The sequence below is a fragment of the Patiria miniata genome, unplaced genomic scaffold (assembly GCF_015706575.1).
Source record: "Patiria miniata isolate m_02_andy unplaced genomic scaffold, ASM1570657v1 HiC_scaffold_3, whole genome shotgun sequence".
Lineage (NCBI taxonomy): Eukaryota > Metazoa > Echinodermata > Asteroidea > Valvatida > Asterinidae > Patiria > Patiria miniata.
In genome coordinates, this window is record NW_024037069.1 from 12,634,527 (window position 1) to 12,650,916 (window position 16,390).

General features: G+C 41.0%; 7 non-coding genes across 7 annotated transcripts; 4 read left to right on the forward strand and 3 right to left on the reverse strand.

Annotated features, from left to right (window-relative positions):
• The first annotated feature begins 2,211 nt into the window (after positions 1-2,211).
• On the forward strand, positions 2,212-2,333 carry Trnal-caa. The gene is made up of 2 exons: positions 2,212-2,249; positions 2,288-2,333. It is a non-coding gene; the product is annotated as a tRNA-Leu (tRNA).
• An 80-nt stretch (positions 2,334-2,413) lies between these two features.
• Positions 2,414-2,534, forward strand: Trnal-caa. Its single transcript has 2 exons — positions 2,414-2,451; positions 2,489-2,534. It is a non-coding gene; the product is annotated as a tRNA-Leu (tRNA).
• Positions 2,535-2,610: 76 nt separating this feature from the next.
• On the forward strand, positions 2,611-2,729 carry Trnal-caa. The gene is made up of 2 exons: positions 2,611-2,648; positions 2,684-2,729. It is a non-coding gene; the product is annotated as a tRNA-Leu (tRNA).
• Positions 2,730-7,586: 4,857 nt separating this feature from the next.
• On the reverse strand, positions 7,587-7,707 carry Trnal-caa. The gene is made up of 2 exons: positions 7,670-7,707; positions 7,587-7,632 (listed from the first exon to the last, which is right to left on the reverse strand). It is a non-coding gene; the product is annotated as a tRNA-Leu (tRNA).
• A 71-nt stretch (positions 7,708-7,778) lies between these two features.
• Trnal-caa lies at positions 7,779-7,898 on the reverse strand. The gene is made up of 2 exons: positions 7,861-7,898; positions 7,779-7,824 (listed from the first exon to the last, which is right to left on the reverse strand). It is a non-coding gene; the product is annotated as a tRNA-Leu (tRNA).
• A 657-nt stretch (positions 7,899-8,555) lies between these two features.
• Trnal-caa lies at positions 8,556-8,684 on the reverse strand. Its single transcript has 2 exons — positions 8,647-8,684; positions 8,556-8,601 (listed from the first exon to the last, which is right to left on the reverse strand). It is a non-coding gene; the product is annotated as a tRNA-Leu (tRNA).
• Positions 8,685-10,017: 1,333 nt separating this feature from the next.
• Trnal-caa lies at positions 10,018-10,138 on the forward strand. The gene is made up of 2 exons: positions 10,018-10,055; positions 10,093-10,138. It is a non-coding gene; the product is annotated as a tRNA-Leu (tRNA).
• The last annotated feature ends 6,252 nt before the right edge of the window (positions 10,139-16,390 follow it).

Sequence of the window (16,390 nt, forward strand, 5' to 3'; positions counted from 1 at the left end):
GGGGGGGGGGGAATGAAATGACAAAAAAAGGGATCCTGCTGGTCTTTAACGCCAGGCTGGAGAATGTGGCGCCAAATACCTCTCCAGATGGAGTGAAAACGTGGAATCTTTCACCTCTCGCGGGCAAAAGAAGAAACCTCTTCTAGATGCATCCCGTTTCTATAAATGCAATCCCATTTCACCCTCTTGTCTCCGTTGCTGCTCGAAAGTGATATCGATTTTCGTCAAAGATGGAGTCAGCAACTACCGGGAATGACTACCGTTTATACACATCGGTTGCATTTCAGCTGTAGTCTGCTGACTAAACTGCGGAAATAGACGCGACTACGTTTTGATAGCTCAGTCAAACATTTTTGCCGTGTACTTTTTCACAAAGCAGGCCTAATTGTCTGATAAGCATTTCAAGTTGTGATTTCATGCATACAGTGAAAATTTGCGTTATGCTGGTCTATCCATAATAAGGAAAGATAATATCAGATTTATTGCTTAGAGCACAGTCATTTTTTTTTCTGTCTTGGAGATATTTACCGCCATTCTGTTGGGATATTGGTCGTCCTCTGAACTTGAATCGAACAATTGCATTAATTTTTTGTTTTGCTAGAAAACAATCTAATGGCCATGTTTTGCTTGAAATAAACAATTTGAGTGACGTAATTTCGTTTATGAAAATGAAGCCCGACTCGCACGACAGATATAGAAACTGAAGTTCTAGAGGAATCGTACCGACAAAGTGATAGATAAATGACGGTCGACTATAAGGTCGACATAATATGGCTGTGAGTCATACCTAAGAAATGACCCAAATGAGACACCGTAGTTGAAAGAAGTTCTCAACAATATCGCCATGAAACCAAAATTCATAATCCACGGAGATAAGCGCATAGATTAGCAAGGGAAAAGGAAAGGAAAATTAAGAAACTGCAGGTTGAAAACTGTTCTAATGACTCATCTCTGGTCCATTCTACTGATGAGCCACATAAGAGGTGAGCATCTTTTATCCCCGGATCGACTCGGTGGTAAAAGGAACCAAAATTAGCGGTTGGGTGCCCTTCGTTCGAGTTGGATGTTTTCATAGCGGGTTGCGGGCTAAGTTCCATTAGTGTTATGACCTGCGATACTTAATACGCCTACTCCGAGCACCTTTGACAGCGAAATCCCCCGTTGACAAATCTGCACTCACAGATGGTCGTAACTCGAGAAACTGTGTTGAGATTATGAAAATATTTTTGTGGAGGAGAGAGAAGAGAAAGAATGGGGGAAACTGTGCCTTTTACTGCCCGGGGCTGTTGAACTCGAGGTATGTAGGCCAAAAGACTTGACGGTGTTTGGATGCTGAGTGGAGGCCAGGGAAGACAGAAAAGTTTTGATGGATTTGGTTTCGAAATTGACATCAGCAATCGATAGGTGGTCGGTGGCAGAGAGCACAACACGGTAGGAGGAATGATTAACAGGTGCGGTTTCGGTTTGAATGTTGAAGGGGAGGGGCAATGAGGCGTTGTTTTGTGGGAGGGGTATTTGAAAGTGGATCGGGTTATTTAGTGATAATTAGGTCAGTGGTACATTTACAAAAACTATACCGGTCATGTTCCTTCAAGTAATTAGGCCTGCAAGGAAAGATTTAAAATTGGGGATGGGAAACCTTTCAAGAAGAAGGGGATAAGATTAAGAGCCCGCCTCACTAAACCTCGCGCACTTCCAATTCTGGATTGCGAAGAATTTAGTGTCAAATCGCCACATTTTGGAGGTGTGGGGTCACATATCCCATTTTCGTGAAAATGTGGTGTGAAAATGTTTTCCCACGTGTGAAAAAGCGTGAAAAGGCGTGAAAATGTTTTCCCAATTGTGTGAAAAGAGTTGAAAATGTTTTCCTAATTGTGTGAAAAGGCGTGAAATGTTTTCCCACTTATGTGAAAAGACTTGAAAATGTTTTCCCACTTGCGTGAAAAGGCTTGAAAATGTTTTTCCACTTGTGTAATGTACAAATAACAACGTCGTGCCTGAATGGCCAAGCGGTCTTAGGCGCCAGACTCAACTTGGTGATAAACTTCACTGCTCGACTCAACTTGGTGATAAACTTCACTGCTCACAATGATTCCATGGTGTTCTTCCGAATTGAGGCGTGGGTTCGAATCCCACTTCTGACATAATTTTTCTTGACTTATTTTCCCGTTGTGAAGCCATCAGATTTTAATAGAATCCTGTTCATGTCGTGTCAGAATGGCCGAGCGGTCTAAGGCGCCAGACTCAAGGTGATAAACCTTCACATGTTCACGGTGATTTCAGGGTGTTCTGGTCTCCGATTGGAGGCGTGGGTTCGAATCCCACTTCTGACACTTTTTTTTCTTGATTTTTATTTTCAGTTATGTGACATGAAGCAATCAGATTATAATTAGCATCCCGTTTGTGTCACGGTGTCAGAATGGCCGAGCGGTCTAAGGCGCCAGACTCAAGGTCATAAACCTGCACTGTTCACGGTGAGTCCTGGGTGTTCTGGTCTCCAATTGGAGGCGTGGGCTCCAATCCCACTTCTGACACCTTTTCTTCCTTGATTTTTTTCCAGTTATGTGACATGAAGCAATCAGATTATAATTAGCATCCCGTTTGTGTCGTGTCAGAATGGCCGAGCGGTCTAAGGCGCCAGACTCAAGGTCATAAACCTTCACTGTTCATTGAATGCAGGGTGTTCTGGTCTCCGAATGGAGGCGTGGGTTCGAATCCCACTTCTGACACTTGTTTTTTTTTTTCTCGAAGAAGAAGATGACCTTCAGGGTTCGAACAGATTAACTATTAATAACACCGTTCTCTTAAGTTCGGAATAATCGCGCTTTTGTTTCCTGTACGCATAATATTTTGATGCAGACACTGAATTTCACAAATTCAGGGATTCACTGGACAGTGGGAGACTTTTGAGACTATTGGTGGCAGCAAACACACTGGTTCTTTTTTATGGTTTGCGTCATTTCGAACATGCGCACATTCGCTTAACTTGACGCAAAGTATAATATTGAAAGGGACCGTTGTCTTTGCTGTCACTAAGAATCTCAGACGTCTCCATGCATGACCTTCTTTCTTCCTCGCGAGATAGATTAAAAAATGTGACAATAATTGATTATTAAAGTAGGCCTAAGTGGGATAAACGACTTCAAACAAACACCAAAACATATTTTGCGATCTGAATGAAATTAAGGTGATCTCTTAACTTGGTAAATCAAAAAATCGTCAAAAATTGTCAAAAATTGTCAAAAAATCTGTGTTACTTCTGATCTCCTTTAAAAAAAAAATAGTTTTAAACAATAAATACATTTTTCAATTCGCAAGAGATGGACATCTGAGTCCGACACAAATTATTCGGTGTAAAAAGAAACGTTCAGTCTATAGTTAACGATCGTGCCCATAATCTGCGACATTCGACATCACCATATCAGGTAGCTGCCAAGAAACCCGGCGGTTGAAAGGCGGTGGCGTCGCGGCCAAGTCCGGTGTAGTTTGACGATCAGGATTCGGCACGGTAAAGAGCCCTCGTGTCTGGGACAATTGGCTCTTCGCCATCGATCGCTGCGCCAAATTTCCCGCCAAATTTTTGACCCGGGCCAGTTTTGGCGCCAACAGCCGTTGCGCTTGCACGCCTCACTGTCCCAAGTTTGTTGTGGCAACCACAATTAAGAACCAGTATTTAGCCCAAAGGAAAGTGCCCGGGCTTGTGAATAAACAAGAGAGAACTCCGAAACAAGCCATTCGGAATGACGATTGTTTTCCTTTCGTGAACATTTAAATTCCAGTTGAATTGCAGATCAGAAGTAGTAGACCCTTGGAACAACATCGCACTGAGGCTGCAGTGTTTATGCTGATAGATTTTGTAGGCAATACTCGTATACAGACAATACGTGCAGACAAATTGAGACAATACGTCTAACAGTGGGGGAAGCTGCGACAGAATGCAATCTCTTGAATAGAAATTGACGGAAATAAACGCCAACTCAACTGTACTACCTTAACCAAATGATCGAAGCCTTCGATAGTCATTAGTGCATAAACTAGAAGGAGCTACGGATACTTGAGACATGCGTGCATCGTGAGGAGAATTAATCCCTTAGACCCTATAAGGACCCAAAACGTATGCATTCCTTGTAGAGCGAGCTTACACATGAGAAGTAGCCTTCCTTTGCAATATATACAGGGTGACCCTCTAAAAATGCAACCCTGAAACATTTGCCCTTTTTTCAAAAACGTGATCTGTGAATTTTCATGTTATGATATCAAATTCAAACCGAGAGTTGTTTCTTTCAAATACTGAAAAAATAATGAAAACAGCACATTGGGTTTCAGAGAATATCGCAATCATGTAACACAACTCCTGTTGGTCATTTCCAATGGCGCCACAGCAAGGGCGGATCCAGAACACAATTTTTTTTGGGGGGGGCCAAAAAAAAATTTGGTCCCCCCAAAAATGGGTCAAAAAAATTACGGCGTGGGGTTCGGGGCCCGCTTAAGGGCCCCGAATTTTTTTTGGATTCTAGATGCTCTGTGGTGCGATCTGAGGCAATTTCTGACCACATTAACCAATGTTTTTTTGGAGGAAAAGATGGTGGTGTACTCATTGCCTGCCTTTATTGCGATGTCACATAAAAAAAAAATTGGTTTCGTTTTTTTTTTGGGGGGGGGCATGGCCCCCTTTGGGCCCCCCCCCTGGATCCGCCCTTGCGCCACAGTATCATAAGTGTGTCAAAATATTATGAAATTGCTCATTAATGAAGGCCCCATTGGAAAGGATGAACAATCACTTCTTTTACATAATTGGCTTTTTCTCAGCAACCCAACGTGCTGTTTTCATTATTTATTCAGTATTTGAAAGAAAAAACTCTCAGCTTTAATCTGATATCTAAAACATAAAAATTCACAGATCACGTTTGTGAAAAAAAGTCAAATGCTTCGGGGTTGAATATTGTTTTTGGTCACCCTGTACACTCTGTATAACACTTTGTATTTCATTGTCACTGAATTTAAATCACAAATAGCCTGTCTTGAGTGAGGGCGCACGTGGCGGTTCTACGTGGGGTGGGGGGGGGGGGGGGGGCTTTAGCCCCCCCTCCCAAAAAAAACAAATTCCATAAAAAAAACATGCACAAGCAAAATGTAAGAATGTGACGTACATGCGAACGGTCTCCCCCTAAATAGTCGTGAGAAGGGTGGATTTGTACACGTTTAGTTAATAATACAGTGTGCCTGATTGTGGAATTTTGTCAGCGCCTTCCCATTGAAAATATGGCACGAGCCCCCCCCCCCCCCGACCCTCCACCCCCAACCCCCTTCCCCCTCACCCCCCGCCCCCTATTTATTTTCGGAGGCCGATGTGTCCGGAGAAAATAACCGGTATAATTATTTTAGCACACCTCCCTGAAAAAAAATCTGGATCCACCCTGCTAGCCCCCCCCCCCCCCCAAATATATTGGCTCTAGAACCGCGCCTGTACGACAGGGCGCCCTTTTGTTAGTGGTCCATACATGCCCGTAACCTTTACAGCGCAGTGTCGTGTAGACTTCAGCACTATACATCAAAGAGATGGGGAAATACCTCAAAATCAGGTTGTTTTAAAGGCATAAGTAGGATGGCATGCTGTTCATGCAATTTGTTCGTTTCCAATAATAACATGACTCGAAATCCATCATTCGGTTGAATCTTCAGCTCAGTGGTTGCTACACATTTCGAGAAAATAGTGAAAAGCCACGCTCAGTTATCTTTTGAAAACACGAGTATGCCTACGGTCACTATAAACTATTTATCTCTTAAGAATCAGGCAAAGTTGGAAATCACATACTTTTCTTGATTTCTTCTCAATGACAGCAAGCCAGACGGAATAACTACACGTGATATTTAAATCCAGTAAGATTTTTGATATTAATTCGATCGGTCACTTTTGGGATAAATGCAAATGATCCTGCCTTTAAAAACGAAGACTCACCAAATATTCACTTATAAGATGACCGGAATTTTATTGTCATACTTGATCGTGGAAGAATGGGCCACTAATATACTTTTTGACCTACACTTGAACTTTATTTATTGCTTTATTGGCTTTTTATTGGTTTTTGACCTAAATGACCTTTTCTGTTAGTATGGCCTATTTGTCTACAGAGTTTTAGGACAAAGGGATCACCAAGCGCCAATGGTACCAATCGTGATGGCAGTCTTGTTTCAAGGCGTAGGGACTTGACACAGTCTTCTAGTGTTAGCAAGCAAATTTAAAATCCAAAGGGTCACCACCAATTTACGACTTCTCGAGAGAGTCCATCTCGGGCAAAAAAAAACCCGGAGTGAAACTTCGTTTTTCGTCCATCCATGATCTGATGAAGCCATGTTTTTTTTTTTAGTTTTTTTTTTGGATTGAAATGGGGGTACAGCAGCGGCGCAATTTGCTGTGTACTAAAAGATGAAAACCACGTTTATTGACAGACGTAATTTAGCAGAATTACTTCAATTTAAACAATTTGTTAAAGTGTATCTTTGGAATTGAACTAGCATGTCAGGCCACGGGATAATTAGCTGGGATTCACGTCTCTTTGTGCCAGGTTTGTACCTTCAAAGTGACGGCGTTGCAGCGCCCCCTGTTGGTCAATATGCCCTATTGTATTGTGGTTCACCTTGGATTGATTCGAATACAATTCTCGGAACCAAACCAGGCTCGAATCAAGTCTATACATCGATACAGGCGATGGTCACTGCTGATAACTGCTCTGTTCATCAGATGCGTGAGTAAATAATCAGAAAAAATAGTAACAAAACGTCTCTCGAGTAGTCACTGTTCTACATAAAATGTTGTTACCAAAAGATACTGTACACGGTTGGAGAGGCAGCGAAAATCAGTACATGTACCTATAGGAAATAAAAGAACTTCCGAACAATGACTATGGAAATTAAAAATATCACACCTGCGTCTTTTGTGTAATAATAAAATACCTCATAAACTATTGGACTCAAGAGGCCACAGGTGGATGACAAGTGGTCGGAGATACCACTTCAAACGGAGCCTACACCGAACTCTCCGGAAACAGAGTCAATTTATCGCAATGAACCACTTCTCCCATTGTTGATCAATGCGGGATTCTATTGTCTGAACCCATGTCATATATTTTTATGAGGCTCTGTTTTGAAAAATGCATTCCCTTCAAAATATTAGCAGGTATAGGTATACCCCAGTCGATGGATCTTCGAGTGGTTTTCGGAATGGTTACGAGCTAAACAAAAATTCCATGGAAACCATTGTTATTTTGGGCTCCAAAAATCGGGACAGGATTTTACTGACATAATCTATATACAGGGGTAATAAAGCAGTGTGAATACCATGCTTGCAGTTACAAGAAAAGCCATTTGAAAGAAAATAATCGAATTCGCGGTCACAATGTTACGAAAGAAATTTGTCAGATGTGGAATTTGAACCAACGCCTCAAATTGGAGAGCAAAACAATTTACCTTGAGTCTGGCCCCTTATTAGACGACTAGGCCATTTTGACACGATGGAATAACTCCTTTAACCTAATAATGACGTGATAGCCTAGTAAGCATTGTAACTAACTTTGCAAAAAAAACATTGTCAGAAGTGGGATTCGAACCCACGCCTCCATTCGGAGACCAGAACACCCGGGAATCACTGTGAACAGCGAAGGTTTATCACCTTGAGTCTGGCGCCTTAGACCGCTCGGCCATTCTGACACGACATGGCCAGGTCTCAAATTAAAAGTTAAAGACTTCAAATATGTAAAGAAACTGTTTAGAAAAAAGAATATCAGAAGTGGGATTCGAACCCACGCCTCCATTCGGAGACCAGAATATCCAAATCCACTGTGAACAGTGAAGGTTTATCACCTTGAGTCTGGCGCCTTAGACCGCTCGGTCATTCTGACACGACATTACCAGGTCTCAAATTAAAATCTAGACTTTAAAGGACCCATGCATGTAATGTAGTTTTTGTTTTAAAAGCAATCCTTGAAAACGCACCTTTGTGTCCCATTTAACCTTATATTCAATTTGAATTTTGCCTTTTTTAAAGGGCATTTTGGTGGGGCTTTGTAGTATTTATGCAAATGATAATTTCCATATTCATGAGCAAAAGTGTGATGTCATTCAGGCAGAAGCATCCATGTTACAGCTATATCGGTACCAACATTTGCCCAAATTTTGTAAATTTTGCTGTCGTAACTTTTCTTTTCTTTGGTGATTAGTTGTTGTTTCGATACATGACAGTAAGACAATGAGCACAGTTTTCTCACAAATGTTTTCAATTTGCAAATTTCGGTTCACAATTTGAACAGAAAACCCATAAACTGAACAGTGTCTTCCCGAAATGACATCACAGCAACAGCGCCCTCATTTGTCAGGAAAAGCATGGACAATTTGAAACGTTTTAAAAAGTGCCCTATTCGATAAAAATTAACCAAAAAGGGGTGTAAAATATATTTCAAACATAATAATATTATAAAGTGTACAAAGTTTCACAAAAATATGTTCCCAGGCAAGATGGCCTTAAATATGGAAATGAATGTTGTTAAGAAAAAAAAAACTGTCAGAAGTGGGATTCGAACCCACGCCTCCATTCGGAGACCAGAACACCCGGGAATCACCGGTGAACAGTGAAGGTGCATTACAATGTACCTTGAGTCTGGCGCCTTAGACCGCTCGGCCATTCTGACACGACACATATGTTCCGTGAATATTAAAATATTGATGCTTGAAGAATAAATGGCTCACCGTCAGCTGAGACAAAGAGTGATTTTAATATATCATCCCTGCGGCGTTGGGGCATAAGTATGTATAATTATGGAGTTATGTTTTCATAACCCAAGTCAACTCCATCATTTTCTAAACAGATACATCTCTTATAAATGAAAGTTCATAACATATTTTGTTTTATTATTCAAACCACCCGAAGGTTCTGCTTTGAAACATGCATGTCTCGCGCTCGTAAACCGTCTGGATTACATGAGTGTTTCATCCTCTCATTGCATGGGTTCTAGATATCTCTACAAGTATAAAAGACAGTACATGTTTTATAGAAAATAATGCATCGTGGATGGGTCGGTATAAAATCTCCTTTCAGAGATTATTCAGTCATTGTTCTCCAATAATTTCAGGGATAGACCCTAATAAACCACCGGCTCGCACCGTTAAGACAGGATTATATGCACGACAAGGGTTTGTTCATTAAAACCTTTTTTCCTGAACAAATTGCACAATAATTTCTGTCGCAGTGCACTTGTAATTTTTTTGACAAAACTCTTGCCGTAAGAAACGATGAGCACTTAGCCTATACTAATCCCTCGACTGCACGAGATGGTAAGCTTTACGAAACGAAGTATCTTTCAACATTTCTAAATGGGTTGTAAATCTTTGGCACGTCAAACGACGGCTTCATTTGTAGAAATTACCGACTGGGGTTATATTTTGTCGTGTTGGGATTTTTTAATCCGAGCAAACACCTGCGTGTTCTTGTCTGCAGAGTGCAGACGAGACGTTACTCGCGATCGTGAACTCGCCGCACGATTTTGTGAATGAATGTTCTTGTTCTAGAGGGCGCTACAACGCGACATGGGGATCTGAAAGTCTCGGCATCAAATGTGGTTTTTTTTTTTTGGTCAACCCTGAAATACAGCATCTGGGCACAAAATTGGTCACGATAGACCTTATTCACGAAGAAACCATTTTTGATCTTGTTCCCTGAATCTATTGTATAAATTGTAAACTGTTGAATGGGATGGTGCCAGACTATTTTATGATTCGAGTGCGTGCCGAGCCTCACTTTCTATTTTTTTTTTTTTTAATGTGCCTTAAAACATTAGTGTATGTTTAAATCACAAATTTTGAAAATATTCATTAGAGCAGACTGGTATTAATTCATAATGAACTTTTATTTCATTGCTTCTTTTTCTACTCGCAAGTTCCAAAAATGAAAAGTTTACCTCGCTTTCAATTTAATATGGCCGACTCGTGAATAAAGCATATTGGTCTTTGTGCTGTTTGTGTCGTGTCAGAATGGCCGAGCGGTCTAAGGCGCCAGACTCAAGGTGATAAACCTTCACTGTTCACAGTGATTCCAGGGTGTTCTGGTCTCCGAATGGAGGCGTGGGTTCGAATCCCACTTCTGACAGCATTTAAACTCTTTTTGGGTCATTTTTCGTTTTGGTCCACAACTATAATGACAGATTATATGTCTGACCTGTTTTTTCCCTTAAACAATTTGTATTTTCGTAAGATGATCCAATTTTCATTTTCTCGAAATACCCGATCCTAGTTATGAGATCACCAAAAGGTTTTGCGTAAAATTTGTGTCAGTGAATTGTTTAGAATATTTTACCTTCTTAGCCTAAAGGTAGGTACGTACACAATGCTTTGATGCAAATCCCAAGGCGTGTTTACCAAATGCGGGGAGGGGGGGGGGCTTATGTTATGCACCCCCTTTTTTAAAGGTCAAAAGAACAATTCAGGCACGCCTTTTGTGGCTTCACTGCCTCATTTTACCAATGTTCTTCAAATTCCCCTGTCAAAATTTCCACTAAATAATCAACTTATATCACATACTTCACATATAGGCCTCACCTGCAGTCGTCGCCTAGTAACGGTACCACGTTGCGCACTCCCGGCCAGCCAAGGCTAACAGTTTTTAGGTCGGTGTGATAGTTTCGGCCGCTGCATGAGTTCACGCCGAGATTTGAACAAACTTTTCATTCAACATTCATGTATTTTTCAGTTACTTACTGTAAACAACATGACCATATCACTTCTATTCCATTGAATCAAAACGCTATGATAACGACAACCCTTTCGGTATCCCGTTATTAACAAACTGTTATGCCGAAAAAAGTTTTTGTCAATAACAAAAAAGTGTTGTTATAACGAAAACTTTTCGTTGTAACTCAAAAGAAATCGTTACAACGAAAAAACGTTCGTTATAAACGACAACACTTCTCGTTTAATTACGAAAAGACCTTTCGTTAGAACGGAAAAACGTTTCGGTAGGTCTATAACGAAAAGTGTTGGCCAACGCTTTTTTTCTTACTTGGCAGCATCCACTGCAGCCAAGAGATGCGGCCTTGAGCCGGTCGGCTGAGGAGGTTATTGCACGCTACGAGGTGTGAACGGGACGGTAACCGATACGGCGGTGGTTCAGCGGGACTGCCACCCCCAGCTCATGGGCCCACGCCGGGCCCAGTTGTGGTCGCCGCACCGGTGGCTTACTTTTAGCAGTCTGGTTTTGAGCGCAGTACGACTCGGTGTTTTCTGTTTTTCCTCAGCTATGGGGATTCAAAGTGTGGTTAAAATGAATGTTTTGTGAATTGTATGATAAACATATTTTCGGTGCTGTTTGACAGGGGCTACGGTCAAAGATCAACACAAAAAAAAACCTTTTCCCCCACAAAACTTCGAATTTGACTTCAGAGTCAAGAGATTCTAGTTCCTTACTTTGGTGTTTTCGGCTAATTGTTTCATTTTGGCTTAGACATCCAAAGCTTCTAATTGATTCTGCAGAGGTGAAGCTAAAGCCAAGAGACAAGTCCGAGATTTCGAAAATGATGCAGACCACAGGGGAGGGAAAACTTGGGGGAGGCTTATCTTCTGGAGGGGGCACTCATCGTTGTCTTTTTTTTTTAATAAGACAAAGCTCGTGTTTTGTTTCTCCGAATTCGGGGGGGGGGGGTGGACACGCGTGGATTGGTATACAGCCCTTGCCCACTATATGCAGACTACAAGGTCCAGGGTTCGATTCCAACTCAGGCAAACTAACAAAAAAATGTTGTCGTAGTTAGGCTTATACGGAGAACTATACTGTGCGTTTCAGTGAAAAGTCATCCAGTGCATTAATTAATCGCTATATATAGACGCCAGTATTTACTATATTTCTGGTAAAAGTTACTTCTCCCTATATTCCTTTTTTTCATTATAATACTGTTGCTTTATATAGGTCAAGACGATTTACGATTTTTTTCGGTTGTAACAGCCTTGTTCGATGGCGCATCGTTTTCGCGTTAATAACATCGACAGCCAGAAACTGTATATACCAAAACTGTCACATACCCAAACTACAAGCTAATTAGAACTTCTTATTGCCAGCCTGAAAATGAAGTTCATAAAACCAAACGTATAACGTTGTCAATATAAGAAATTTCAAGCCTGTAATTGAAAACCATACGAATTTCTTCTAGACTATTCTCATCCTCCAGTCGTTATTTGCTTCAGCCGTCATATACCGATATTTTATTGACCGTGTAGATAGTGTTGTGTCGCCCAGCTCGGGCCCCTCCATCGAAGGTGGGCCCGGGGAATTTTAATGTGATCACATGCCTGACTGACCTTTTCAACACCTTACCGCGGCCCAGAAAATATTCCACGACTGAGACTTAACAAACGCCGTGTTTAGTGTATGCGCGGCGCAGGGTGCGAGAAAACCCATTAGAAAGAGAACCGCCGCGACGTGCAGATAGCGCGGCCCCTGTTGACATACTTTTCAGCGGCCGTCCGATCGCGAGCAAACACGAAAAAAAAGTCTTCCGCCTCTTGTCGAATAGTGAGCCTATATGAAACGAGGTACAGCTTAGAAACGTGCAAGGACATGGGAAGAAATGTGAATATATAATTGCGGACAGGCCTCCCTGGCCAGACTGTGCGAATAGATAGAGGATCAAACGACTGTACCGCCTCACTATAAGAGAGGCATACCGGTCGGTTCACTCGATCTGTCCGCTGTCAAGATCGTCTAATCCGCCGTCAATCGTGAACTTGGCCCGGGCCAAATCACCGGGTCTTAACCCGGTCCTGATGGGAGGATTGGTCGCGGTCCGTCCCGCCTGTGTGTCTGCATCTCAGCATTGACGAACGGATTTTTATCCCCTCAAAAACGAGAGACTCAGTGTTAAAACATCCCGGACTGTTTTATCGTCAAGGGGTGAGCTAAAAGCAGACGAGTCCGAAGTCTTGAATAAAGAAGCGGAACTAAGTCACTGTGGCGAGCCTCATTTCCGACACCTTCACGCCAGCCACCGTGTCCCCGACATCCAGCCTACCGTCATCAGCCGTCTGGATACGGTCGACACGCTCTGTTACCCCCGCTCAACCATCTCCTCGTCATTAAAAAAAACACACAAAGTCTCGGGGTAAGCTGCACTTCTTTCGTGCCTCAATTTCATTAGCCAGTGTATATTTCTCACACGGAAACAAACTGATGAAATTTAATTCAATCATATTTTTTTCAGTGAGCGGGCGCTTGAACTATAAGCGTCCGTGTTGCTGACGGTGGAATTTTCGATCGGGTTGCAAAAAAATAAATCTCACTTCTTGTAATACAATTTAATTTTAATTGTCGTCAACAAAAAAATCTTAATTGCATTAATCGAATCATTATATAGTAGATTTTCTTGCAATTTACAGAGACATTGATTTTATTAAGCGTGAGAGTTAAGTTTGGTGTAACGTCTTTGAAAGCAGCAAGTTTTACTTTGTTCTGGTGATGTTCATCTTCAAAAAGGCGTCGCGATTTTATCCGTTGTGTATTTTATGTAACCTCATTCACTTAATGTGGTCTTCCCTACTTTTCAAAGCGTCCTTCCTTGCATATTTCCAACATTCCAAAAAAAAATATGGGCAAATTGTATTTTGCCCACTGGTCACTATACCAACTGTGCACTATGGGAAAATCTTTCCCCCAAATTTGGTCAATTTGTCCACAAACTAACCAACAACTGAGGTGACTTCGTGCTAATATATTTGTTTTCACACGCACCGTATCACAACATTTCTAGCATTATTAATGTTTCCCAACTTGAGGCAGTGACAATATTATTTATAATTTCTAAGAACCTTTTGTCACGATTACCAAGCTCCAATCCATCATACCTTTTTAGTATGGAAGCTGTTTTTTGTGCCCTTTCAAAAGGTAAGTCGGTCTGCCAAAAGTCGACAATCATGTTCTGAATAATTCGATCGGTTGACCGAGTCAATTTAACGGTTCGTTTCATTCGTCATCACGCGGAAGTTCTTCTTGGGACAGGCAGTACGCATTTTCTCGCATGTACGTAAATGGTGACGTGATCTTCCAATACACTTTTTTTTTTTTTAGATTGTCGTTTCCGTTATTCAATACAGAAATATAAAACATTTTAAATGAGAATTAAAAATACACATCAAAATTGTGTTTGGAATTTGTTTCAAATAGCAGAAATAGCTTGTAAACTCTTTATCTAATGCTTGGATGTTGAGGATTACTAATTGTCCCATAAATTGTATTCAAATTAGTGTAAATTTAATTAATGTTAAAAATTGTACATATAATTTCTACATTCATAAATAACTATGTAGGCTTATATATAAAAATGGTTGGAGTAAACATTTAGTAAGGGATAAATGATTTTGAAATTGAACAAGAGTTTTTTTGTCACTGAAATGAAATGTTATACCTAAAATTCCATGTACAGATGCTAACTTCTTGTGGGTATAATTCTATATTTGCGTTCAACCCACTTTATGAGCAACAAAACCCCGTACGACCCTTGTTTGTCGTGTGCGTGTATATGCCGCGTTGGGCCCGAGGCGTGAAACCTGCATGTGGGTTAGCCGGATTATTCTGCGAAGAACGCGAGCCGGGCATGCATTGCATTGAAGATGCTCCATATAACGCCGTATGGTTAATGAAATGCACTGTTCAGTACATGCACAAATCTTTACCTGGTCAGCAAGCATAATTATAATGTTGGGAAATTAAAACAACGGACCAATTTCAGAATTTACACTGCAGATTTATCGCAACTCGGAGTTACAGATTTCGTTAAATACTATTAAAGACAGGTGACGCCTGATTGTGCATAAAATTTATTACGGGTGCTTTTATAAGGTCTTAACATTTAACCTATAAGAATGTGTACGTTGCACTGTGAAGTTCGGCCGATTGATTAAAACTGTGAACTTGAATGAAATGAGGTTTGTCACTTTGTTGTGAACGAGCGAAATGAGTGCCTTAATTGGTCAACATTGCCATATTTCAATTATTTCAACACTTTGGTTATGTCAGTGTAAAGTCAAATGAGTATCACATTATTATAACGTTAGGCCTATACTGTCCAAAGGAGACAGAGTTAAATAATACAGAATAGATGTTTTGGAAAATAGGAATATACATTCTCAATGATTTCGATTCTTGAGAGTGAAAAGTTGCAAGGAATCTAAACCCAACCCGACAAGCGTGTGGCGTGCAAAAGTTAAAATGTATACCTCGACTTCTGGGCTAGATGTTTAGTTTGCACGCCATACTAAAGTTGCTGTATACCACCAATGCTCTTCAACCATAGTTCATTCGATTTGTTTCTCCCATGAATATATAACGACTTTACAATTTGTGTTTTTGTTTAAACGGACGTTTTTAACATTAACATCCGAAGGAAAAAAAAACACTTTTATTTTGGGATTGCTGGGTACTCATTTTTGCCAAAATAATCTCTTGAAACATTAAGCCTTTGTTCTGGGTTGGGCAATACTCGCCGTGACCTCAGGACACGGTGCCCCGTGTCATCACCGCCAGACGCAACGGGTGAAACGACGCATTTCTCCCGAGAAGACTTGTCAATCTAAAGTGACGGGAGACATTTCACCTCGGTCCTCGTAAAAAGTGACGTGTGATGGTTTCTTTCCGTATAAGCTTGCAGGTTCCTTTAACAGGCTAATTGGAGCTGATTAATAGATTAAGTACAACAATATAAACTTTTTAATTAAATGAACTTGGAAGACCGTCGGTGATTTATTTATTCATTTATTTATGTATTTATGCACACCATAATTTCACACCGGTCGAAAAGCGGAGAGGTCATTATGGTCTTCCCATTTCATTTTACCTTTTTTTTTGTTCACCTTATCCACATACAAGAGTCTTCAGAAAAATACTCAAGAAAACAATTCCCTGAACATTTTGAGGATCGTTTTGAGTTTCAAAGGTTTTGTAATAAAAAGCAGCATAAAAGAGCAACAAAAGACGTTTCGTTTTCCACACGATTTCCTCGTATTCCAAGAAATAACCAGTAATTGTTTAGTGGTCAAAATGAATACCAGGCTATAATCCACAGCCACTGATGAGAGGTCAGGTGCCAGCCTCCTCCAGGTGTTTATTGTTGGGATTACCTGACAACTATCATCCATTGAGGGGTAAGCTAGCCGTGCGCCCATGGAGACCAGTGGGGCAGGGCAGGGGGCCAGGGAAGCGATTAGAGGTCAAGGGTCAAGTTGAAAACCGGTCAGTGACCGAGGACAATCCATTATTACGTGACTCATCATTTATCATGGATTTAAAATCTCCAAATTTTACCAATGGGGTAATTAATATTGGTCCAAGGTCAATTTTGTTGACTGAAATATATGGTTT